Raw genomic sequence first — 26,591 nt, 5'->3', positions numbered from 1 at the left:
TGAGCTAAAACTTAGGACCTGGGTCCACTCAGTGTCTCTGGGCCCTCCACCTGGGTGTGGATGCAGGTGTAGACATAGGGTTGTCTGCACTCACAGGTGTGGTGTTGGCCTGTCTTGGGTCCGGAGGCATCGGGGCATGCAGCCTGGGGTCTGCGCCCTGGGGTGGCCCCTGTTTAGGCAGCAGAGCTGGGGCTCGGCTGGGAGTACCGTGTGCTAACAGCCCACATTCGGCGAAGAATGGAAGCAATCTTGTTTCTGTCCTGCTGAAACGGGTGTGCAGGAACCCTAGGTGTCTCTGCAGGTAATCCCTGGTCGCCGAGCTCTGCAGACGGGCTTAGAGCCTCTCCCGCTGGACGCATGAACCCCAGTCCCGCCACTGCAGAGCCCTGTGAAGAAGGACGTGACCGGCACACAGTCGTAGCCTGCCTAGGGCTCCCTGCTCGAGGGGCCATGAGGTCCCTGACCCTGTTCCTGGCTGGTTTTGCCTAAAGCATTCCCTGCAGGTTTCCCAGGGACAGGGCCATTCGCCCCACCACCCATCTGTCCACCTCAGTTCGCAGAACAGCAGTCGACTCTTAAAACGAAGCCATCCTTTCTCCCCGAGGACACACAGCTCCGACATGACCCACTGCCGGCTCCTCTCTCCCGTGAAACACTCATCAGCACGAAGCGTCCCCCCCCACCCTGGAGAACGGCCTGTCCCCACCACCGCAGGGATGAGACGTCGGACAGGGATGGGGCAGAGGCTCCTGCGTTATCGTGTCCATGGGGGCCGGGGGCCCGATGAGTCATGGCTGCCCTGAGTGTTTTACGGAGGTCTTCTCGGTGTTGGGGGACGGACCACAGCTGGGCACCGTCCACACCATCCCCGCGATGGCTTCCCGGGGACCGGGGAGGGAGGGCCACTGTGGTGCCAGGGCCAGAGGGACGGGATGGTCCGGCCTTGCACACGGCGCCAGTGCGGGTCCAGCCCCAGGCCCAGGAGCAGAAGCCGGGTGTGGGCTCGTTATCTCGGTGAGACCGGCAAATGGCCAAGCCCCTGGTCACATCACGCTGATGTCTCCCGCTGAGCCCTGGAAAGCCTAGTGTAAACGGTTTAAAAACCGATGTTTACAGCAGAGAGGGCAAGCCGGGGTCCACCCTCAAAGGCAGCCTTTCTCGAAGGCCAGTTCCTGGCGGATAGAAGACCCCACCCTGTCCTGCTTCCCACCTCACTCCTTCAGGCTCCTCTGGGTTCCTGTTCCCGCTGGAGGGAAAGCACGGCACCCACCCCAACGGGCAGCAGGCTCCTCACTTACGCTCCGTCTGAGAGGCCTCGGCCCGATGGCCCTGTGATGTCCTTTCCTGACCCTGGAGCTGTCCTGGGCTGGCACCTGCCACCCAGCCTTTCTCCCCAAGTCCAATCCGAACTCCTGTGCAGGCAAGAAGGTGAGACAAGTACAAACCCAGGCAGGACGGACACGGCCGCCTGCAGAGATGGCGCCGTCCCGGAGTCTGAGCCAGAGGTCACGGCACACCTGAGCGCCTCCTTGGACATGGGCTTCGTGTGCGTCCCGCAAACATGGGAATTGATGAGCCTTTGAAGCGCGCTCATGGGGGCCTCCCCCGCGACCACATACCTGGGGACACGACCCACCCTTGCTGGTGTCCACACCCCTAGGGGCCAACGCTGACCGGGTGCGTGGCCCACCAGTGCACCGGGGAGCCATGACCAGCAGTGCGGACGGGGCTGTCCCTGCACACAGGCCGGCCCCCCACGCTGGAGGCCGAGCCCCGGCCACAGCGTCCAGTGCGGGACGCGTCCCAGGCTCTCTCCCGGTGTCCTCCTCTCGGGCCAGGGCCTCCCTCCGCAAGGACAGGCGTCACCGCGCCCGGCCTCACTGCTGCCTGCGCTCATCGTGATGCACGACATCTTCAGGGACCCTGTTTCAAAGAAGGTCACGTGCCGACGTGCTGGGGTGAGGAACTGCGGGGAGACCCAGTCAGCCCACCGCAGACCCTGCTTATTCACCAGCTGCCGGATGCGCCCAGTTCTGCGATTGCGGAACGGGACTTGGCTCATTTCCACAGTCTAGCGACCCCGACACCACAGCCCTGGGGAGCCCGTGCCCTCTCCACAGATGAAGGACTGAGCGGCCACCCCGGGGGTCTCCCTCATCAGGGCTGCACGTGGCTCTTCCTCTGGCCTCAGGGCGTCGGAGGGCGCAGCTTCTGTCAGCTGTGGGCCGCACGGCGAGGCAGCTGGCCGAACATGTCCACACGCATCTCCGGCAGCCTCAGGGCCACCACACAGGGACCATGTGGGCCACTCTCACGTTTGCCCTGGCCCCCCAGGATCCTGCCCGCCACCCCGCCTCGTCGAGGCCACCATCACTGTCCAACGCCAGCTGGGATGTCTCCTCCGTCTGACTCCCGCACTTACCTCTCAGTTTGTCGGCGCCCCCCCACGCCTGACAGCAGCCCCCACAGAACCACGGGGCAGGGGCCAGGACACGTGCTGGGAAGGCAGCACGCATCTCCGGGTTCAGGCAGCCGGTCCCTGCAGAGGGCACCCTGTACCCACTTGCTCGGGGAGGGCCACCACCAGGCACCCCCGCCCGGTGCGAGGGACCCACCCTGCCTTGCTGGGCTCCCTTCTTCTCTGGGAACAGCCCGCAGTCAGAGGCCTGCCAGGTGATGGACGGTGGATGCCGTGGAGAAAAATGCAGTCGGCGAGTTGGCTGGGGAGAGGCTCTTCTGTGGGGCTGACAGCAGAGCGGGTGTGAGCTAAGTGAGGGCGGACCGTCAGGTGTTGGGGAAACAGGCGCAGGGGCAGGGAGTCTGAGGACCTGCAGAGAGGCGGGCCTCAGAGCGCCCGGCCAGGCAGGGGCAGGCCGAGAGCTCGGATGCCACCCACGGGTGCTGGGACCCTCCAGCGGCCACGTGAGAGGACCACGGGAATGTGGTGTCTGGTCCGCGGACCCTCCGGGGGCCCAGGAGAAACGGGGTGCAGGGGTACCTACGGGCGGGGCAGAGGCCCCAGATCAGATGGCCTGGTGTGGCCCGGAGACTTCCGCCGGAGCGGCACGGACCACCGGCTTGAGGAAAGCTCTAGGAGAACCCATCGGACGCACACAAGCTCGGGGCGGGCCCTCGGACGCCCCAGTGCAGGTGCAGGGCCTGGAGCTGCGCATCTGAGGAGACTGGGGTTGTCAGAAGGGGCGGCCTTGAGGGCCACGCCTGACAGAGACCCCTGGAAACCAGCCTGAGGAAGGAGGCAGAGATATCTGAGGACCGGCCAGTGGGTGAGACAGGTCCTCCCGATGGGGCGGTGGGCCAGGGCCACCGACGGGGGCAGGACACCTCCCCAGGGGGAGAGCCAGCCAGCCTTTCACTTTCACGGTGAGCGACCTCGTGTCCTGTCTTCTTTGTGCTTCACTGGCGAGTGCAGACACCTAATGCCTGTGTGCTTCGAGACCAGCCATCGCCGCTAAACAGGCCCACACGCTTCGCTTGCTCACCCAAGCACGCTCCGCGCAGGCCGAGCCACACTGGCTCCCTCGTGCCTACCCGCCGCTGCCCTCGCCTCTTCAGACACAGGGTGGGGCTTGCCGGTCTGGCAGGAGATCTCTGCCTCTGGGAGGCCGGGCCGCAGAGGGAGACAGGGCAGACCCTTGTCCCCAAACAAAGTCCGTGGGCGGCAGCCAGAGGCCTGAGCGACTCCTCACAAACCCCGGGGATCCCGGCACCTCTGCTTGTCAGCGGGGTTCTCTGAGCAGAGCAGCGGGCCTCCTGCTCTGCGCCGCGCCAACCCCAGCTGGTCAGGACCGAGCCGGGCCGGGTGCTCGGCCAGACCGTTCCCAGCAGCTGTCCCCTGGTCCGGGTGCCACCAAAGGGCCATGCAAGGATCTCCGCAGGCCACAGGAGACCGCACGACCGCTCGGCCCGGAAACAGCCTCCCTGCCCGCCTCCTGCTGTCTGCGAGGGGCCCGGGGCGCGGGGGTGCAGGGACCCACACGCGCCGCCACACGATGACATCACTCTCGGCGAGCACCCCGGACTACAACGAAGCACCATGTCCGGAGAGGAAACGGACAGGGTCACGTTATTAAACTTCGTATACAGAATTATAGCAGCAAACTAAGTGAAAACGGAACAAAAGTTTAGCGAGCGTCGCCTCACCGAGCAGGGTCGAGGCCCGTGGACGTCTCTTCTGCCGCGGGAGGGAAGTCGGCACCCCTCCGGCTTCGCCCCGCATGACCCCGTCTTCCAGCCTGGCCCGAGTCCTGAATTTTTTTTTTTTAAGAATTTTACAAGTTTAATGTGAAAATTAAAAAAAGGAAAAAAATACAAATAGAAAGGAATTCATATTCTTTAATGTTGTACAAAAAAGTATGAGTAGAACCAAAAGTACATTAAACATTATCACATTTGTTTACACCACCATCTAGTTCTTCATATTAACTTTACTATTCAAATAACAGAAAGTAGGTAGCAATTTAGGGATTGGGAAAGAGATAAAAACCAAAAAAAACTTTTCTACCATATTTATTCTACACTGTGATAGCTGTGCTCACAGAGACGGCTTCTTTTTCTTCTCCAGTGTGCGGGAATTCAGTTGTATATAAAATTGAACCTGCTCAGAAGCTGAGGGAGACTAGAAATGATGGGTCCCTATCCTGGTGCATTGTCATACAATTCAAACAATGGTGCAGCTACAAGCTTGTAAATTTTAGGGACTGCAAACAAGGCTTTCTCTTGAAGTTCAACCAAAAAACCACGGGCTAATGGCGATAACGCAGAGCAAACATCTGTAGCTGGCTTGCTGGTGTTGAGTTCTCAGCAGGCAACGCCCCTAGGCTGCACCAGGCTTCCTCAGGCGTCACAAGGCAGCCATGGGCCGACCCCAGGGAGGGCCTCCCATCCAGCAAGAACATTTCTCAGAGCCCAGAGCTTCGGACCAGCCCCCGGTCCCCATTCTAACACATTCCTCCCGGCAGCCCGCTGCCGGTGCTGGGGTCCACTACTGGGACCACGGCACAGCCCAGTCCTTCCTCTGGCCGAGCTCATGCAGTCTCCGGGCAGGTCTGTGGCTTCTCGGTGCAGTGGGGGAGGCCCAGACCCTGCTGCACTCAGGACAGCCCACAGGCCACACGGGCATCAAGCCCTAGGCAGTGACGGCAGGGTCCCCACTATCTGGACAGCAGCCAGCGAGCCTCCTGCCCAAACCTCTGCTTCCCTTGCAACCTATCTTGACATGTCATTCGATTTGCAAAATATCGGGTCAACACAGAAGTTAGAACGTGTTATAAAATAAAAGATAAAAACCTTGATTTATCAAAACCTTCAAAGAATCCCAAGAACATACCACTGTGTAGGCAGAAAGCTTCAGCCACTCTTCCCAGTGAAGTGTCCAGGCCACGGCAGATTCTTGGGCTGGGACACAGCGGGTGCGCTGGGCCTCACAGCCTCCCTGGTAAGGCAGCCTGTGGACCCTACAGTTAGGGAGAAGCCATCCTGCTGCCGGATGGCACCAGCGAGCCACTTTGGGCCTAGGGGACAGAGGACACAGGAGTCTGAGGCCAGGACCCCCGTCGGCAGCACGTGCAGCCACAGCCCCCGGGCTTCTGGGCTCATGTGGCACGGCAGCTGGCGGTCCGACCAAATCCTGGCAGGGTGACCAGCAGTGCCAGATTCTGGCAAGGTCACGGCGGGCCAGACCCCGGGCTGAAGCTGCACCTGTCAGTGTCCTGGGGCTGCTCTTGCTCTGCCGAGCAGGAAAGCTGGAGAGAGAGGAGAGCTCGTCTCTCACACGCATGCTGGACGGCGACTAGGGTCCTCCCACCATGGGGCTGCAGCCGTGTGGAGCGGGTGTCTGGACGGCCAAGGGACACAGGCCATGGGGCAAGAGGGCTCTGAGGCAGCCCTGAGGCCCCAGGGTATTGGGCAGCAGGTGAGACTGAGGGACCCCGCATGAGTAGGCAGGGGTCCCCCAGCCTCGGGGCAGCTCCCGCTCCCCGTGCCGGGGCCCAGCCCCCACTGAGAGGGGCTCTGGACATGTGCAGATGCTCCTGCAAGGGGCCACAGCCGTCCAGAGGCCGGCGCACCAGGCCTCCTCGTGTCCAGCACGTGGGGGACCCACTCTAAATTAGCACGCCTGTCAGGATTTCCCTTTTCCTTGGTGACAAAGACGGGAGATGCCGAGCCCTCCCCTCGCCGCTGACGCCGCTGTGACTGGAAGCAGATCAGACTCGCCTGGGGATGCCGGAGGGACAGAGCCCGGGCGGAGGAGAGATGGTGCTCCCAGCGGGCCCTCCCGGAGGACAGCCGCCATGGAGCTGTGAAGGCTCCAGTAAAATTGTTCCTCCTCTCCCCGCCGTGCTGCAGGAACAGCCTTCCGGGCTGGGCGGAGAGGGAGGCCGTGCTCTGCCTGGTTGTAGCGTCATCACCCTCGTCGAAGGGGCTGCACGGACCCGATCACAGAGCTTGACGATGAAGGCGTTGAACGCGTTTGCCTGTGATGGGGACGGACAGCGACTCGAGACCCCAACCCCTCCCCACGATGCAGGCCAGTCTCCAAGGTCCCCTCTTCCCCTCAGCGGTGGGGCAGGACCACACTGTGGACTGCCTGAACTCATGGCCGTGCGGGCCCTGCATAAAACGTCCACTTCACATGAAGTGGGCGAAGTTTTCAGGTTCAAGAGGCAGAAAATAAGCCTGATGTGTCCCTGATGGAGATGTTACCACGTGGCCTGGTGACCAACGGCACGAGTGTCACCCCTGAGATCCTTCCAGCCCTTCTCGGAAGGAGCACCCAGGAGCTGCGGGACAAAACAGCCTCACACTGAACATGCTGGAGGCCATGGGGTACCGTTCAGGGCTCCTGCTGCAGAGACTGATTGCCTTAGTGCATTCTTATGTTTCTAACTTGCCCAGTGGCATCCACACAGTACAGACTGTGCAGGAAGTGCTGACGGAGTCAGGACTAGAGCCGGTTTGCTGTGAAGGACCTGGCGTCAGGCAAGGAAGGTCATAGTACCTACTGGCATTGAGTATCAGAGACTCGGGTCATTACAAAGGGGGAAACTGTAACACCCAAGCTTCTCGGAAGAAGCAAACTAGCATAGCAAGTGTGTGTACACACAGAGAGGGTTATTTTAAAGAACTGGCTCCCACGGTTGTTGAGGCTGACAAGTCTGAATTTTGCAGAACAGGCCAGCAGGCTGGAAGCCCAGCCTGGATTTCTATGGAAGTAGAATTGCTTCTTTCCCATGAAAATGCCATCTTTTTCTTTGTAGATCTTCAACTGCTTGGATGTGGCTCACACACTTTGCGCAATGTCATCTCCTTTACTGAAAGTGGACTGATTCCAATGTGAACATCATGGTGACATCTAGACTGGTGTTTGAGTGAACACTGGGGACTCTGGCCCAGCCTGGTGGACGCTGTAAACTGGCCATTCTTGGAACCACAAGTCACCCAGTCAGGTGGGGCAGCTCACAGTGCCGGACCTGTGGTCCTGGGAAGAGTCAGGTGTCACAGAATTCCCTTTCCAAGGACAGATTTGTCCATCCAGGCTCACAGCTTCCACAAAGGCTTTTCAGACTTCCACAGTGGAGGCCTTGGTCATGGTGCCCTTGTGGAAAGAGTGGGGCCAGAACTCCCAAGTGACACAGCACAAAGAAAGGTCACGATGTCAGGATAAGCGGGACATGTGCCAGCGGATGCCTCCCACCATGCTCTGGGAACTGGGGGCCTGGCTTTCAGCTCCAAGTCCTCACTGCTCCCTGGGCATCTGACTGACACTGAGCAACAATCTCGGCCCCAGAAGCCTTGGGACATCCGTCATTTGAAGTTCACCAGCTCTGATATCCAGGACAAGGGCCGATGCCACGTGACACCTCTGGAGAGGGGCATTTCTAGCGATGAGAAGCTGCAACTAGCCTTCCAGCCCGCACCCAATCATGCCGCTCCCTGATGGGTCTCCTCTGGGGCTCGTAGTAATTACTCTTACAATAAAACCCGTAGCTGTGAACATGAGTGAGATGGGAATCATCTGAGCCCCCGGCCCCGGCCCGCTCTGCTCCACCCAGCGACACTGACAGTCCCTCCGTCCCGCAGACCCCAGGGCCTTCTCCAGCAGGGCCCCTCCCTCTCCCCCAACCCTGGAGGGCTGGCTCCTCGATTCCTCCCGGCCTCATGGCCTCATAAGGCAGACTGCCTCCACAGGTGTCCGTGCCCAGCTCAGCCCTGTGGGATTGCTGTGGTCAGGAATGGTCATGGAGGCCGTGCGGCCTGAGCAGGCTGAGACGGGCTGCTCAGGAACACACACGGCCCGTGTCCTCACAGTGTCTGTAAAGTTAGCACTTCTTCCGAGAAACGCTCACTGTCCGGCACCCCTCTCCCGAGAGTCCTGAGGCCCCGTCACCCCCAGCGTGGAGCTCTGGGCTCAGCCGTCCTCCTGGAGCAGGGCAGGGGTGGGCCGAGCACCTGCCTGGCTCCTCACGGGGACGCTGGCTGCCGACCGACCCACGCACCAGAGGCACGGTGTAGCGTTTGCGAGCGCGTGAGTAGAGGCAAGTGTTAGCCTCTTAAATACTGATCTTCCGACTGAGGATCAACAGCTGAGCGGAAGGTAGCGCCTGAGCTGACATCCGGTGAGTAAGTCCCAGCCTCTCCCAGGTGTGTCTTTCTCGTTTACGACACAAATATCTGTGCTTGGCCCGGACTAGATGCCGGCATGCTAGCTCACTGAATCATGCATGATCACTTTTGAACTATTTTTACTAAGTCCATTAAGCAAATGAAACTGCCAGAATTATTAAACTAAAATGTATAACACACAACTAAAGTAAAATATCAAGAAACATAAAACCTAGGCAGCATCCCTCAAAATACCTGCCTTTCAGCAGTACTCTTCAGTAGGTCTTTATTTTCTTCTGAAGGAAGACCATCTTTCAAGAAGAGAATTTTATAGGCAGTTTATGTAACATCCACATAAAGTTTTACATCCTGAAGACATACATAAAATTAGCAGATAATTAGTCTCTTGATCAATGTCCCTACGAGTCACTTCCTCCAGAACAGACAGAATTAGCCCTAAAGGAAAACCATTTGAAAAGAAGACGTGCCCCTTGTGTGGACTATAACTTATTAATTCTATTTCAAAGACTAGAAATGCTTCCAATTTTAAGTTTGTAAACCAAGCATACAGCGAAGTCCTTCCTCATCGTTACCTTGGACCCAAAAATGACAGGAAAAGACATAATAGACGAGAGGCCTGGCCTCCACAGAGGTCAGGGGCAGGAGGAAACCCAGGAGCTCGCACTGAAGACTCAGGGGACAGCCACGCAGAAGTGGGGAGTGCGGGGTGGGGGTGCCTGAGGGAACCCCGCAGGAGGAGCCAGCCTGCCCAGCCTCTGCAGAGAGCCGCTCTCACCCAGCAGACGGGACAGTAACCGGGCCGGAGAAAGGCGGAGGCTCACACCTGGAAACCAGCATCACAACCATCCCCTGCACGGACCTACCTGGAAACCAAGTCCTGGAAAAGGTCTTCACCGCTGTCGCTGAGCAGACTCTGCACAGGAGCGTAGTCTGAAAGGACGGTCTCCTGGAGAGCATTCGGCTGCTCCGTAAGGGGGCCGCGGGGCACGGGGCCTGTGAGCGCGGAGCTCCGCCGTAAGCCTCCGGCGACATCTCTGAGCCGGGCCGGGAGCACACGGCACACGCAAATCACAGGGGGCGGCGACGGAAAAGAACCAAGTGGAGATACTGGAAATTAAGAGCAGACGTGTTGGGATTGCGAGATTCACTTACATTTTGAGTTTTAGATCGGAAACAACAGCAGTGAGTAAACGTGCTGTAGGACAGACTGAGGGACCGCGTAGACCTAGACACGCGAAGGGCCATGAGACACACATGCTCACTCGGGCTCTCAAAGGGAAATGATGTGAAGTCGTTACGTGCAGAAGCAGTTCCTCAGGGTTCCCCCCAACGAAAACACACTCGTCCTCGGGGCCTCTCGGATGCTGAGCAGCGCAGGTCAGCGAGGCCCACCCCACAGGCACAGAAGAACCTCAGCAGAGGGGAAATCCTCACAACCGCAAGAAAGAAAAAGAGTTTTCTAAAAGAAGAGAAACCCAGATTATTGTCAGCCTCCCTGGATGCCTGAAGGAAAGGGCCTCATAGGCTCAAAGTGCTCAAAGGCGTGTTGAACCGGGAGTGCTGGGTCCAGCCAAGCCGTCACCCGGGGAAGGTTCAGAGAAAGGAACTTCCAGGCAAACTCGGAGTAAGGGACGGTCTTCTCACGTGAATCACCGGACCAGACAGTTGTAGAAAGAAATCAATTTATGTATTTGTCCTAATACTATAAAAATAAAAACTAAAGAAATAGAAATATACCATGTGACTTCAAAACCCATAGAAAAAACATTAAAAAGGAAACGATCAATTTACAAAACAAAGGGAGGGGTGCCAGTAGAAGGAAACGTGAAACACATTGTGGTGGAAGCTGTAGGATAAGAAGGCAGAACTGAGTTCCAGAATTCACAAAACTGCAAACCCATCAACCCATTAAGGGACTCTCCTCATTATAAAGAATAAAAATCAGTCCCGGTACAAGGGACCCTTGAACAACACGGGGTTGGGGGTGCCTGCCTGTCACTTTTGACCCCCCAGACCGAGCCACTCAGAGCCTGTTGTCCCCCGGGAGCCGTCCCCCGACAGAGCAGCTGACTGACAGACACGCGTTGTGTGTCGCACGCGCTGCAGACCGTGTTCTCACGGCAGAGCCGCTGGAGAACAGAAGAGCTTGTGGCCAGAGAGAACACGCGGACAGCCCCGGGCCCTACATGCCGAAAAAGCCTGTTCCAGACAGACCCCACAGTCCAAACCCATGTCGGTCAAGGGTCACCTCACATGCTTTTTATAAGAAACAAACTTTAAACAAAAGAGAAAAACAGAAAATAAAGGAAGGGGGAAATCCACGGAGGGAGAGTATTCCGAAAATGGAACCAGGACACTGACACCAGGCAGAACGGATCTGAAGGCGAGAAGCACTAACCCTACAGAAGGGACACTTCTGGAAGACGGACAAAGAGACAAGAGGAGATCATAAACCTGTCGGAATGTAGGACCACAGCGCATCCGCAGAACCTAATTAGTCACCAGAGGCCCCTGACAGTCCCCTCACTGGCTGGGGGGGGTGACACACACTCCCCTCAGAGACCGAGAGGCCACCAGAGAAGCTGTGAGTGACCATGAGAGCACTTTGCGTAACTTGCCGGATCCGCGAACGAACTCACCGCGCAGAGCCTGGTGCCCCACAAAACAGGCGGCGGAGAGCCCCCCTGAGCACACACTGAACATGGGGCTCAGCATGCGTGGGGCGCAGAGGGGCTCTGGACGGTGAGGAGCCGTCCACCCAGCGCCGTGTGCTCTGGCCCCCGTGCATTAACTTGACAACGACAAGGTCACCTGCTGGCCCTGCTCGTCTGGAAACGCAGGACCCTGGGTCGGAGCAGACTCCGCAGTAAAATGCTAAGCATTTGTGAGCGATGCCACAGCTCCCCGCCGGCCCAAGTCCTGCCCCGACGTCCTGCAGGCCGGGCTCTCCAGACACCGACCCTGAGCCAGCCTTGGAGCGTAAGGCATTTATCTGAGACTGAGACGTGTGGCGGGGAGGAGGTTGGGGTGGAGCAGGTGGAGCTAAGCCCGGCCAGGCCCGCAGCCCCTCAGCCGCCGGGATGCCAGCACCATGCCGCCCGACCGTGGCAGCCCGACCATGCTGGCAGGGCCGGTCATGCTCTCGGGCTGCCATGAAGCCAAAGCCTGAAAGCACCGAAGGCAAGAACCTGCTTGCCGGGCCAGGTCAGCAGCCCTTCCCTGGGGGTTCTCCCAGCCCAGCGGAGAGGGGGCGGCGTGCAGGAACCCCCCGTCCGGAGCCGGGAGGGCAGGAAGGCACATGGGCAGGTGGCACAGGCCCTCTGTTCCACAGTCGTGCTGACCCCTTTCTCAGCCACGGGGGAGACCTCCTGGGGACTTCTTCCTCATCACAGGGGAAGACAGAAAGATTCAGGCCTGGGGCTTACCGACGATTCGGCACAAGATGCCGACACCCGCTGAGAGGAGGGCACCACATGCCCTCACCACACAGAGGGTTCTAGAGGAACCCTTCCCCGGTCTCGAACTTTGGGTCAGCCAACTCAGGTTGTGAGAGCAGACAAAGGGGAGCGTGCGTGAGCTCTGCGGGCAGACTGGGAGCTGCTGCTGTGACCCTGAGGGTCGCTGGGTCAGAGGCAGAGATGAGCAGGAGGAGAGGTCCCGCTGGCTCCTCCTCTTGGGGTCCAGCCCCTCCTTGCAACTGCTGAGTCTGGGCCCACCACCAGAGGTTTGGCCGGGTGATGGTGGTGATGGAGGTGATGGTTTGGTGATGGTGATGGTGGTGATGACAGTGATGATGATGGTGATGGTGATGGTGATGGTGGTGATGATGATAGTGATGATGATGGTGATGATGTGATGGTGGTGATGACAGTGATGATGATGGTGATGGTGATGGTGATGGTGATGGTGGTGATGATGATAGTGATGATGATGGTGATGATGTGATGGTGGTGATGACAGTGATGGTGATGTTGGTGGTGATGGTGATGGTGATGGTGGTGATGATGATAGTGATGATGATGGTGATGATGTGATGGTGGTGATGACAGTGATGATGATGGTGATGGTGATGGTGATGGTGATGGTGGTGATGATGATAGTGATGATGATGGTGATGATGTGATGGTGGTGATGACAGTGATGGTGATGTTGGTGGTGGTGGTGATGACAGTGATGACTATTGTGACGGAGGTGATGGTGGTGATGGTTTGGTGATGGTGATGGTGGTGACAATGAGGATGATGACATTTATCTCAGAGCATGTGACAAGAACAAATGAATGTTAATGTTTTAATTATTAGATGAAAGATATAATTAAAATCCCAAGTATTGGAATTATGTCATGTTCCTGGTCCCAGCTACACTTCTGAGTTATAATTCGTATAAGTGACACACCATAAACTATGGCACCCTCTTGGAAACCATAGGACACTCTTCTCACTACCAGCACTTTTATTCATGAGCAGCTACCCAAGATTAGAAAGGATTTTAGATGGTGCAACACCTCCTATTACCCTCTATTTACAAGGACACGAGAACCTTTCCCTGGGGGCTGTCTCTGTCCAACACAGACGAACATATACCACTTCAACAGGCCAGGAACGCCTCCCTCACTTCGATTTCCCACTTGGTTTCCAGAGAACGGGGAAAGAAAGGAAAGGCCAAGACCAGAGTGACAGCCCCAAAAGCCACACTCCCTCCAGCACTTTCCAGCCAGGGCAGCAGGCTCCATTATGCAGCTGGGCTCATTTACGTGGGGAAGTGAGGCAGGTTTAGTGCGCAGTAAACGCAGAGAACAACCAGAGCCAGACAGCAGAGCCACCGCTGCAGAGACCACCTGCTGGAGCCGCATGAAAGGCTGCGGATTCCAGGACTAGGGATGAGATCTGCCACCACCTCCCTGAAAGATGGGGAGTTTTCGTGACTCTGAGTAACTTTTGCATTTTGTGCTTTTTTGTCTTTGTTTGTGGCAGAGGTATAACCAAAAACTAGAGCATATGGCAAACAGGAAGAGACTTAATCCTCTTTCCAGAACTTACTGCAGCTGAGACAATGGGCAAGTTACTTGCCTTTTTTAGGTCTTTGTCTTCATATATTAATCAATAAAAGTTAAATAATTAATAACTTTTTCTCCAATACTCATGAAGTAAATAAGGGATATTTATGGTGTAGCTGTGTATTTTCAGAAGTTTAGGAAATATTATTATTACTCAGTTTGTGGCAAATAAGGGGGAATACATGTATCACATTTTTAAGAGACATCAATCAGTCATCTGAACACCTCCTCCAGGAAGCCTTTGCTGATTTGTTTTCCTCTCTCCCTGCAGACTGAGTTCACACCTCTTCCCCACCCTCAGTGGGACACTATGCTGAAATCACACTTAATCACACATGCTTCTGTCCTCATACTCACCGCCCAGACGTGGTCAGCTCAGTATCTCCAGTATTTCGCATTGTGCTACAACACAACAGGTGCTTAGTGAGTGTTGGCAGAATTGAGGATTTTCTAGAAAATGTTGCATTTCTAACACCCCTCTCTGAGCTCTCTTTTGCATAAAACAAATTACACCAGTAATTCTCTGCTCCCAGAAATACCAATCCACTGGTGTTGAAATGCGATCAGATGATGCCTCAGTAAAGGCTGAAGAGTCTTGTTAAACATCTTCTTAGTCACAGCCACTAGGATCAGTGGGACCTAATGTTCTTCTCCCAGGCTAGAAGACTTCTCTTGCCATGTCGACACTTCCGCTTTGTTCCTCTTACTATCCTACTGATGCTCTGACTCCAAGAAGTTTGGGACCACTAACTAACAACCCCATCCGCCCCCAGAGCTCTATGAGCCGTTCTCCTGTCCTTGAGGAAATGGCAGCAGCAACCCAAGTTTCTGGAAAGACAAGAAGAACTTGGGGATGCTCTGAACCAGGAGTCCAAGAGCTGACTGCCAACTCTCACATTGGTTTCAGACCACGTGTGTGGTCTTCTGAGCACGGTGGGCTCTCCAGGATGCAGTAAGTAGCAGTGCTCACCATGGAGATGGGCCACACCATGCTCTTGCATCGACTTTTCACAAGAGACAACAGCATCCCATGACACATCTGGACCATTGGAGTGGACTTGCCAATGCATTTGGAACATAAACCGACCTGCTCAGAACTCCAAGTCCAGGAACCCAAACTAGCCCTACACAGTTTGGGGAGTAGGGACAAGGGGAGAACTTCTTTCTGGGTCTCCACATGAAAAGGGTTTGCCACTTGCCATTTATAGCAAATCATCATGATTTTGTTCCTTCAAAATATCTACAAGGAGGTAGTGAACCAATGGCCCTGGTCTCCTCTGGGACTTGGTGGATACAGGCTTCGTCATGGGAATGGGAGGATTGTAAGAGGGTGGGGGCTTTACTTGACTCCTCCCTTCCAAGTGGAATATTTGAAGACCGGTCCTTGGCATCTGCCTCCAGTATCTGGCTCTCTAACTGGATGCCACAGAGAAAGGCCTCCCCCGACAAGCGTGTTTCCAGGAGGGCAAACGTCCACTGCGTCTGCGAACCTCCCCTGATCTGGACGGTGAGGAAACACGCTTCCCCAAGTCCCACCCTGTTCTCTGGACCCTTCTCCCTACACTTTCTGCGGTCTGTGTCTTACCTCCTCAGCCGTGAGCAGCCTGAGCTCAAGGACGGGACGTGATGCATCGTCAGGTCCCTCCGCGCGGCCCTGCGTACAGTCGGTGTTCGCGAGTAAGCAGGGCACAGTGGATAGATAGAGGCCCCATATGTGACTTTTATATTAGGATCAACACATAAGGACCCTAATTTCGAACCTTCATGGTGAAGGTCCTCGCACGGGCGCGGCCCACGGCGGCCCGGTGGCACTTCACACCCTCCCACAGTAAAATGCCGTCTCGGTTCACACGGACGGTGCGGTCTCCGGCCTGTGCGCAGGTGCTGTCTGCGCGGTCTTCCTGGGACGTGCGGAGCCGGCGGCGGCGGACTTCCCTTCTCGGGCTATCAGGGAAACCCAGCTTCAAGGCGACCGCAGGAGATGAGGGGGGCACAGGCAGCAGCCGTGCAGCCTTTAACTTGGGCCCTAGTCCCAGCGAGGTGCCGAGGGGCTCTCCCCACCCACGACTTGCGCCTCGCGGCTCCCTTCACGGCTTCTCAGGGACCTCAGCCCTCTGTCAGTCGCCTTGGCCTCCCCTGGGCCAGGTCCTGCCGCGCTTCCCTCGCCCGCCCCGCGTCCCGCCCACCTGTGCCTCCTCGTTGTAGACGCCCGTCCTCTCCCTGCTCACCCACGCCGTATTTACGAGAGCCCCCGCCTGCTAGCCTGAATACATCCTTCCTTCAAAGCCCAAAACAGCTTTGGCTGCTTGGCCCCGGCCGTGGTATCAGGTGGAGACATCTGGGGTCTGCTGATGAGGCCTGTGTCCGCCTCGTCCATAGTCCCGGGACCGGAGGAGGCCCCTGCACTGTCAGTTGCCTCCCAGGCCATCAGTGGTCCACGTCATCCCAGGGGACCTGGGGCATAGTCTCGCTGACCCCTCTCCCCTCCCTTGAGTGATGCAGGGGGAGAGCCTCCCTGGCAGAAACCCTCACTAGAAGCGTGGCTGTGGCCGCTCACAAGTGCAGGCCCAGCTTCCACAAGGAGATGCCGCCGCCGCCACCGTAGTGGGGGACACAGGCGCCCTGTGGCTGTGGAAGCCCCGCGGCAGTCTGGCACTCACACATACGAGTGCCGCTCCTGAGAGTTACCTGTAGCCACAGGCAGAGCCAAGCAGGGCGTCTGGCAGGGACCGCACCACTCCTCCCTCCCCCACGCAAACACGTGTGTGTCTACACGCGCGGCCCCACGCGGCATAGCCAGGCGCGTGGGAGAACCCGAGTCCCGCAGCTAGGAGGCCCCCTGCGCTGTGGGCCCAGGAGCCCCGGCTCTGCAGTCCTCGGAGGCGTTCCCCAGGCAGAGACGCAGAGTGGAGCTCACACTGCAGGGCTGCTCAGGGCCGCCTGCACGGGGCAAGGACTTCCCGGGCAGGAGGACTTCCCAGGTGGAGGGCGAGATCTTCCCGGGCCTGCCGGGGCTGGGGCCTGCAATGCTGTTCCCTCAGGACCTCGAGCTGAACCCCAACCGCAGGCCCAAATGTGAAAGGCCAGGCATTATCCGTTAAGCTGCCCAGCCTCCTGGAAAATCTCTCCTGGGCTAATGCTACGGGGAAACACGCCCAGCCTGCTCCACAGCGCGGGAGAGGGGAGGGCTACCCCGGCAGGCAATTTCAGGCAGCCGCTGCACTTACAAAGGGTGCTGGGGGCGTGGGCTGCATGTGATCCGAGCTCCTCTCAACCTGCAAAGACCCCCATAGGAGCCCACACAGGCGACAGCGAGACATCCGCCCTAGAGAAACGCCCTGACTCCCCCCCAGCCCGGCTGCCTCAGCCCTGCAAGCAAGCCGGAACTCTGGCCACGTCCCCAGCCTCCGTGAGCAAAAGCTCACATCCAGCTCCCACTCGATCCCCGCATGTGTGCCAGCGCGCCGTGTCCCGGCAGGTACCGTTGCTGACTGTGACAGGAGCAGGTGTGGCCATCGGGACTCTGGCTCGGAGGCAAGGAGCACACTGGGAGGCAGGAAGCCCTCTGGGCACGCAGAACCAGGAGCAGGGATCCTGCTGGGGAGGAGACCCTTGCCTCTCTGCCTGTCCCAGCAGAGGGGCAGCGGAAAACAGGAGAGCAGTCACGGTTCGACCACCTTCGTAGCAGGACTCTGACCGGCTCCAAGTGACTGGTCCTGGAACAGCCCAGTTCACCCCATGCCTTGGTGAGAGCTTGCACCAGAGTTCCCCAGATTCACGATGGTTGATTTTAGATGAATTGGCTGGTGCTAGCCTGGAAGACAGCAGGGAAATGTAGTTCCATCATTTCTGCTTAAGAACAAGTCCAGTGCATGCCAGTTTCCCCACACAAATCTCTGCCCAGGCCACCAGGGCCCCTCCCCGTGCTCAGCAGGGTGCAGGCTCTCCCTGTCCCTCCCCAGGCTTGTGTCCTGGCGTCTCAGAGGCTCCCAGGCCTCGCTGTGCTTGTCCACAGCCCTCTTGGCCTCTGCAGGTTGCTGCCCGGTGGCTCCTCTCCCTTCCCCTTACTTGAGCCCCTGCCTTACCGGCCTTTGGGGTCTGTGCTCCAGCCAAGTCCCCACACATCGACTTGGGAGACCCCAAGCTCTACCAGAGACACAATGGTCTTCCCACAACAACACTCAGGGCTCCAGCCCAGCACTTCCTAGGCACTGAAAGGCTTCAACCTTGGCCATGATTTGCTGACTTCCTAATGTACACCAGATAAATGTGTCACCTCTTAACACAGATGTTACTGAGAGCCTATTTATCAGCTAAGAATCTGAGACTTGAAGAGATTAGGCAGCTTGTCCAGGGTTCCACAGGCAGAAAGCAGTGGTGGATGAGCTTTTACCCAGGGTGGTCTGAAAGCCCGGCGCCTACAGTGAGCCTCACCTCCAAGCCCCAGTCCTGGAGAGACAAGGGCCGAGGCACCACCCTCAGTGCCTCTCTGGCCCCGGGGACGCTGGTCTTCTGTGTGCACAGTGAGACTAAATCGGCTCTCCAGCTCTCCAGAGTCTAGCAAGGAAATATCAAGTATTCTTTGGCCTTGGCCTGACTCTGTAAACAAAATCTCCGTCAAACAGCTCAAACCCCATCCCAGTGGGTCAGGGACAACTGGCCCTCGGAGGCTGCACTTCTGAAGGTCTGCCCATCCCCCCCGCCCCCCTCCGGGGCCCAGGTCCTGCCGACTCTTGACCCCAGGCTTCCTGGTACTCCGGGTCAGATCACACGTTTGTTCTGCTCAGAGACCACGCCACATAAGAGCAGCTCCCCTGAGCTCTTCCAGGAATCCGTGCAGCCTTGATTCAGATGATCGGTGGTTTTCTTCTGGAACGGTGATAGGGGCAAGGCAGATCCAGGCTCGGAGGGGCCAGCCGCATCTCGGAGGACAGCTAACAGGCTCAGGCTGCGCTGTCCCTCAGACTGCTGCCTCTAGGCAGGCAGGACCCCTGGCCATGCCGGGGAGGATAGGAATGGGTCTGAACCCCAGGGAGCGGGTCAGGCCATACAAGGGGCTTCTCTGCCAGCAGGATTTCACTCTGGCAGGGACCCTGAGGAGGAAGCAGACAGCAAGGTGGGAGACCCACCCTGGAGGTGCAGCGTTGTGCCCCAGCGGCCAACGAGAGCCTCACTGGGCTCAGGCTAGATGAAGGGCTTCCAGGGCTGTCTGTGTCGGGAGTGGAGCCCAGGGCACCCGAGGGCTCCGGGAGGCCACATGGAACTGCCGGCCTGCCCGAGCCTTCACACCCGCGCTCACTCACTCGATGCCACACGGATCTGGCCGATGATACCAAGCCGTCAGCATAAACCGTGGCCAGGTTTGAGAAAAAGTGTTTTGGAATTAGTTATAATGGAACCCTCCCCCGGACAAAGAAACCCTGCAGGTAAAATGCCAGATAATTACAATTTTCAGAGAGATGCTCAGCCACACAGGGTAAGAACGATGCCGTGCGGGCGCCAAGTCTCAGTGAGAAACTGATTTTTGGTGAAAGCTCGGGGATCATCGATGCCACGTCAGACATCTGCTGCCCGCTCGGAGTCCATCCCCAGGTTGCACACGGTCCTTTCCACACGCTACACACCTGCGGGCACATCCTCCTACGCACAGGCCCCAGTCCTGGTCTTCTTCAACACCCAGCCCCTGCTTTTCTTGAAAGCTGACTCCAAGCATCTGCACGGGCTTCCCTCGAGCCCATAGCCCTGCCTGCCCATCCGAGCGGTCTAGCACTTCTGCATGACCCTCTCTCTCTTTTCTGCCCAGATCTTGGCCTCTGCCTGCCGCTGGCCCAGGGGAGACTGGTGCCAGAAGGAGCACGGCGGCTGCTGAGAGAGCCCTGAGGAGCGGAGAGAAGGCAGAAAGCGTGTGCTCCTGAAGACGAGCTGTCAGTGTTGACTCAGAGTTCGGAATAAAGACTATAGGAAGCCGTAATTAAAAAGATCCACTTTAACACCATTCTTTCTCACTTGAACTTGAAAATTACGGATGGAGTTCTGCAGAATTCCCTCCCCATTTGGAGTCAGAATCAAGGCCGAGTCCTCTTATGTGCACAGCACGCATGGCCTGGGTGTCTCTGTCTCCACAAACAGACAGCATCCTCCGGAGACAGAAGCAATCCTACTGGCCCCTCCAGCACTCAGCTTTCCTGAGCACACAGATCAATTGCTTGTTGCTTTTATTTTTAAAAAGAGAGAAAGATATAAAATCAACCTACAAGAATGGCTCACAAGCCCTATGAGATTTCACCAAAAAACATTTCAAACTTGCCTTTTTATTATAGGCAAAGAGAAAAAAAAAAAAGCTACTTCAAGACTTCTTTAGAAGTCCTTCTCGCATGGAAAGTGCCCTCTGAGCAATGCCGCAAACCTACATGCAGAGCCACCTTCCCTAGCTTCCCCGTGTCCCCACACAAGAGAACCAGCTTCCTCTTTGATGTCCCCACTTGTTCTAAACACATGAGCCCACGACTCAAAGGGGGGACCAGTAGGGAACACCTAAGGGCATGGATTAATTAAGGAACAAGACTCTGCATGTTTAATCCTGGGGACACAGGGAAGGGTTCCCATCAAACCGTGAGAGTGTGAACGAAGGTGGAGCCTTTTCCACTGATACCAACTTCAGATGTTTTCTAACCAAAAACCCCAGACACTGTTCCGGAACAGCTGTATGCTGGCAGGCACTCGACCAATTTGTGTGTCAGCGTGCGGGACGGAGTAGCTGAGCTGTAGAACCAGGGCTCCAGGAGGCTGTGTGCCTTCATCTGGAGTCAGCAGTTACAGATCTTGCGGTCTCCAGGATGTTAATGTGAGTTGGGATGTAAGCGTCCATTACGGACTGCGAACTAGTCTGTGGGGAGGAGCATCACCATCACAGAGCCCAGTGACCTAGATGAGTCCAGAGCAGACATTTGTCCCAGACACGAAGGCACTGGTGAGATGGTGTTGGGGTTAACACAGAGCCACACAATGAATCTGTTCCTTGCATGCCTTTGATGTATATGAACCTATGTTTAAGTTACTGAATGACCTCTACATGACTTAGCAATACAATCATTTAGTCATGGGGCACTGGAGTGGCTCAGTCAGTTAAGTGTCCAACTCTTGGTCTCAGCTCAGATCTTAATCTCGGGGTCATAAGTTCAAACCCAATGCAGGGACTTTGATTTAGTCATCCAGCCATATCAAAAATGGTATTTGTCATCATAGTCACAGAATCTCTTCAGATGAAAAAACTCCAAGTACCTGTGTTAGAGTTGGACCCATTCCAGTCCAGTATTGAGATGCACAGAAGGCAGCAGGCAGGTCTAAGCACACCCTCACAGAATGGCAGTTTGGTAAGAGTAGCCTCCCTGCGGTCTCATGCCTCTCCGAGTGGACAAATCAAGAACAAAGAGGGGATGGCCTGATGGTCTAGAATCCTGGAAAAAAGTGGAGAAAGAGGATGGAGAGGAAAAAGAGATTAAAAAAAAGAAGTAGCTGAAAACTTCTCAGATTTGGAAAGAAACGTAAACCTACAGATTCCTAAGCTGAGCAAACCCAAACAGGATAAATCCAAAGACACCCGAACCAAGTCAGATCATAATTAAAATTCTGAAAACTAAAGACAAAGAATAAAATCCTGAAAACAGCCAGAGATAAAATGTCATTCTGCCCTTAAGGGAAGAACAATACATGGAATAACCATATATTTCTCATCCGAAATCATAAAGGCCAGAAGGAAGTGACATGATATTTTACAAATGCTGAAAGAACGAACTGCTGATTCAGAATCTTATATCCAGTGAAAATGTCCTTCAAGAATTAAGAGGAGGGCACCTGAGTGGCTCAGTGGGTTAAAGCCTCTGCCTTCGCTCAGGTCATGATCTCAGGGTCCTGGGCTCGATCGAGTCCCATGTCGGGCTCTCTGCTCAGCAGGCTTGCTTCCTCCTCTCTCTCTCTGCCTGCCTCTCTGCCCACTTGTGATCTCTGTCTGTCAAATAAATAAATACAGTCTTAAAAAAAAAAAGAATGAAGAGGAAATCAAGACATTCTCAGACAAAGGAAGACTAAGAGAATTCAGTAGACCTATCATAAAATAATGGCTGATGGATGTTCCCTAAACAGAATGGAAATGATAAAAGAAGGAATTTTTTAAGTAAAAATACAGCAAAGTTAATACAATAGGCCTTTCATCTCTTCTTTAGTTTTCTAAATTGTGTTTAACAGCTGAAGCAAAAATTATACCACTCTCTGATGCTGTCCTAAATGTAAATAAAGAAAATATTAAAATGTTATAATTTAAAATAAGTAAATAAAATATTATATTATAAACAGTGGAGAGTAAAAGGATATAAAAGGGGAGAGATTTCTATACTTGCACTGTTAAGATGACAGCACCAGTATAATGTGATAAGTTACATATATATATAAAGTAATACCAAGAACAACCACTTAAAAAGCTATACAAAGAGATGCACTAATGAACACTAAACATAATTCAAAATGGAATTTTGAATATGTCTAAGTTAACCAAAGGAAGATCAAAAAATAGACAAATGAAAAGCAGACAAAATAAGGGAAAAAATTAAATTACAGACTTCAGCACTAATGTGTCAATAATTACATTAAATGTAAATGATCTAAATACGCCAATGAAAATGCAGAGGTAGGCAGGGTGAATTAAGAACCATGACCCAGGGGTGCCTGGGTGGCTCGTGGGTTAAAGCCTCTGCCTTCGGCTCAGGTCATGATCCCAGAGTCCTGGGATTGAGCCCCACGTTGGGCTTTCTGCTCAGCAGGGAGCCTGCTTCCCCCTCTTTCCGCCTGCCTCTCTGTCTACTTGTAATCTCTGCCTGTCAAATAAATAAATAAATAAAATCTTTAAAAAAAAAAAAAAAAGAAAGAAAGAAAGAAAGAAACACAATTAAAAAAAAAAAAAAACATGACCCAAATATTTGCTGTCCACAAGAATCACCATCAAATATAACAGAAAAAGGTCAAAAACAAAAGAATGGAAAATATATATATCATGCAAACATTAATCAAAAGAAAGCAGGAATGGTTATATTAATATAAAGCAGATTTCAGAGCAAAGAAAATCACCAGACACTGAGAAAGACATAATATAATGATAAAAGGTCAACCTACCAAAAAGTTACAGCAATCCTAAATAGGTATGGACCAAACTATAAAACTGTGAGATATGTGAAGCAAACACTGATACCCAGAAGAATAAACAAATCTATAATTATATTTAGAGACTTTAATATCCCTTTATCAATAATAGCTAGAACAACCAAGCATAAAATTATCAAAAATAGAAAATAACTTAACAATACAATCAACCAACAGTATCTAACAGACATTTAGAGGGCACTCTATTCATCATTAACAGAATACACATTCTCTTCAAGGGCCTATGGAATATACACCAAGAGTAACTACATCCTGAGCTATAAAACAAACTCAAAAATAAGAAAGAAATGAAATTATAAAGAATGTATTTTTCAACTACAGTAGAATCAAACTAGAAATCAATAATAGAAAGATCAAAAAGTTGCCAAACACTTGGAAACTAAAAATAGTTCTAAACAATCCATGAGTCAAAAAGGAGTTCTTATAAAAACTTTTTAAAATACGTTGAACAGAAAGGAAAATACAACGTGTCAAATCTGCGGGGCACAGCTAAAGCAATGTTGAGAGGGAACCGCATAGCACAAAATGTACAGGTTAAAAAATAGAAAAGGTCACAAATCAATAATCTAAGCTCCCAGCTCAAGAAACTAGAAAAAGGAAACAAAATAAGCCCAAAGTAAGCAAAAGGAAGTAACAAGCATAAATCAATAAAATTGAAAACAAAAAATAAAGAAGACCAATGAAATGAAAAACTGTTTCTTTGGAAAAGTCAATGAAATTGACAGACCTCTACCAAGCCTGAAGAAGACAGAATACACAAATTATCAGTAATTTTAATAAAACGGGGGATATCGCTACAAACCCTGCAGAATACCAATAGGATAAGGGAATACTATGAGCAACTCTACACACATAAATTCACCAACTTAGACAAAATGGACAAGTTCCTCCAAAAATGCAAACTACTACAATTCACCCAATATAAAATTGATAATTTGAATAACCCTTTAACTCTTAAGGATACTGAGTTTGTAATTTTAATACTCCCCAAAGAACAGTTTCCAGGCCAGATGGTTTCACTGAAGAATACCACCAAATGTTTAAAGGATAATTAACACCAATTCTACACAATCTCTTCTAGGAAATAGAAAAGAACACTTCTCAGTTGATTTAATGAAACCAGTATTACCCTGATACCAAAACCAGTCAAAGAGAATATCAAAAAAGGAATGACAAACCAATAACATGACAATAAATGCAAAACTCCTTAACAAACATTAGCTTACAGATTTCTACAACATATAAAAAAAGATAACCAAGAATGTTTTACTCGCACCTGAAATGCAAGGCCAGTGCAATATTTAAAAATGAATCATGTAATCCACAAATGAGCAGACTAAACCCACATGACCATAAAAGTAGATACAGAAAATGCACTTGGCAAAAGTTAACACTCACAAATGATTTTTTTTTAATTTTGTAAAAATAGAAATAGAGTGGAACTTCCTGAACTAGATGGAGAATATTTATAAAATCCTACAGCTAACATCGTGCTTAATGATTAAAAATGATGCTTTCCCCTAAGACTGGAAACAAGGCAAGAATATCTGATCTCACCACTCTCTTCAACATAGAGCTGGAGCTCATACCAGTGCAATAAGGTAAGAAAAAGACGTAGAAGGCAGACAGATATGAAAGAAAGAAAGAAAGAAAATTGTTCTTATTTGCAGATGACATGCTTGCCTATGTGGAAAATTCCAAGGAATCTACAAAAATAGACAAGCTTCTAGGACTAGAAGTGAGTTCAACAAGGTTTAGTATACAAAATAAATATATCAAAGTCAATTTTATTTCTTTTTTGATAATTGACATATGGACACTAAAATTTTAAACCTGGCATGTAAAACTGCTCAAAAACATGAAATTTGGGGTGCCTGGGTGGCTCAGTGTGTTAAGCCTCTGCCTTCAGCTCAGGTCATGATCTCAGGGTCCTGGGATCGAGCCCCGCGTCGGGCTCTCTGCTCAGCGGGGAGCCTGCTTCCTTCTCTCTCTCTCTGCCTGCTTCTCTGCCTACTTGTGATCTCTCTCTGTCAAATAAATAAATAAAATCTTTAAAAAACAACAACAACATGAAATTTGTATAAATCTAATAAAACACATACAGGATTTGTATGTGGAACACTACAAAATACTGATGAAAGAAATCAGAGCTGATCTAAAGAAATGGGGGGATATACTATGTTCACAATATCACAGTATCACTAATAATAAAATAATAAATATAATAAAATAATAAAAATGTCAGTTCTTCCCAGATTGATAGTTTTAACATACTTCCTTACAAATCCTAAGATTTTTTAAAGAAAGACATGATTATTAAAAAATTTATAGAGAGACAAAGGAACTCACTTAGGTAAAACAATTTTGAAAAAGAAGAAAATGAAAGGAATTCATTTACCTGATTCCAAAACTTACTGTATCACTACAGTAATCAAGAATGTGTAGTATTGCATGGGGATAGACATATAGGTCAATGGAATAAAACCAAAAACCCATAAATAAACCCACATAAATATGTCCAACGAACTTTGAACAAAAGTGCGAAAGCAATTCGATGCAGTAAAGATCACTCTTTCAACTAAGGGTTCCAGAGAAATTGTACAGCCACATGCAAAAAAATAAATGCTTACTCTAGTTTCACATCTCACACAAAATTTAATTCAAAATGGATCATGTATTTGGATGTAAAACATAAAGCTGTAAAATTTTAAGAAAAAATGTGTAGGATAAAACCTCTAGATTCTAGAGGTTAGAACTAAGAGTTCTTAAACTTGACACCAAAAACATAATCCATAAAAGGAAAAAAATCAATATATTGGAATTCATTAAAATTAAACATTTTTGCTGTGAAAGACTGGTTTAGAGAAAGAAAAGACAAGCTGCGCACGAGCGTATATTTATAGATCATCTACCCTACAGAGGACTAGCATCTAGAATATATAAAGTCTCAAACTCAACAGAAGAAAAATTAATGTGAATAGAAAATGGGCAAAGACATGAAGGGACATTTTACCAAACAAACAAACAAACAAGGGCGCCTGGGGGCTCAGTGGGTTAAGCCTCTGCCTTCAGCTCAGGTCACGGTCTCAGGGTCCTGGGATCGAGCCCCACGTCGGGCTCTGCTCAGCGCGGACCCTGCTTCCGCCTGTCTCCCTGCCTCTCTCGGCCTACGTGTGATCTCTCCCCGTCAAATAATAAATGAAATCTTAAAAAAAAAAAAAAAAAAAAAAAAAAAAAGCCTTTCTAACGTAATTACCGGCAGGAGTATCTGGTTTGAAAGCACGTCACGGGTTAAGTCTCTCCGGCCTTCTCGTCATCCGCTGCGCAGAAACACGTCCCGGTCAATAAAGTGGCCCCGGGAAACTGAGGCAGTCCACGGCCACGCGGGAAGAAGTGTGGGTCTGCGTCCGCGGCCACCAGCAGCGCGGGCAGGGGAGCGACCAAGGCGGCGGCTGCTGGGGATTCTCGCGGTCTGCGCTCTCAAGTGGACCGAGGAATGACGCCGCAAAGTCAGAGGAGTCTCTGGAAACAGCAGCCTAGCCTGCCCGAGAGCGTGGAGAGGTCGCTGGGGCGCGCCCCTGCCAGGCCACCGCGGACCACGGAGCTCGGAGGCCGGGCGTCCCCTGAGACGGCGGGTCAGGTGGTGTGAAGGTGCGGACCGGACCGCGCAGGTCACCCC

The 26,591-nt window shown here is 52.8% G+C and overlaps 1 long non-coding RNA gene across 2 annotated transcripts; it reads right to left on the bottom strand.

The window, feature by feature from the left end:
• Window positions 1–14,121: 14,121 nt before the first annotated feature.
• On the bottom strand, window positions 14,122–26,375 carry LOC116587931. Of its 2 annotated transcripts, none has more exons than XR_004284694.1 (3): window positions 26,169–26,375; window positions 17,182–17,513; window positions 14,122–16,044 (listed from the first exon to the last, which is right to left on the bottom strand). It is a non-coding gene; the product is annotated as an uncharacterized LOC116587931 (long non-coding RNA). The 2 variants fall into 2 exon arrangements; XR_004284693.1 differs by lacking the exon at window positions 26,169–26,375 and adding an exon at window positions 18,134–18,544.
• Window positions 26,376–26,591: the final 216 nt, after the last annotated feature.

The sequence above is a fragment of the Mustela erminea genome, chromosome 4, assembly GCF_009829155.1.
Source record: "Mustela erminea isolate mMusErm1 chromosome 4, mMusErm1.Pri, whole genome shotgun sequence".
Classification (NCBI taxonomy): domain Eukaryota; kingdom Metazoa; phylum Chordata; class Mammalia; order Carnivora; family Mustelidae; genus Mustela; species Mustela erminea.
This window is presented reverse-complemented; position numbering and strand designations above follow the sequence as displayed.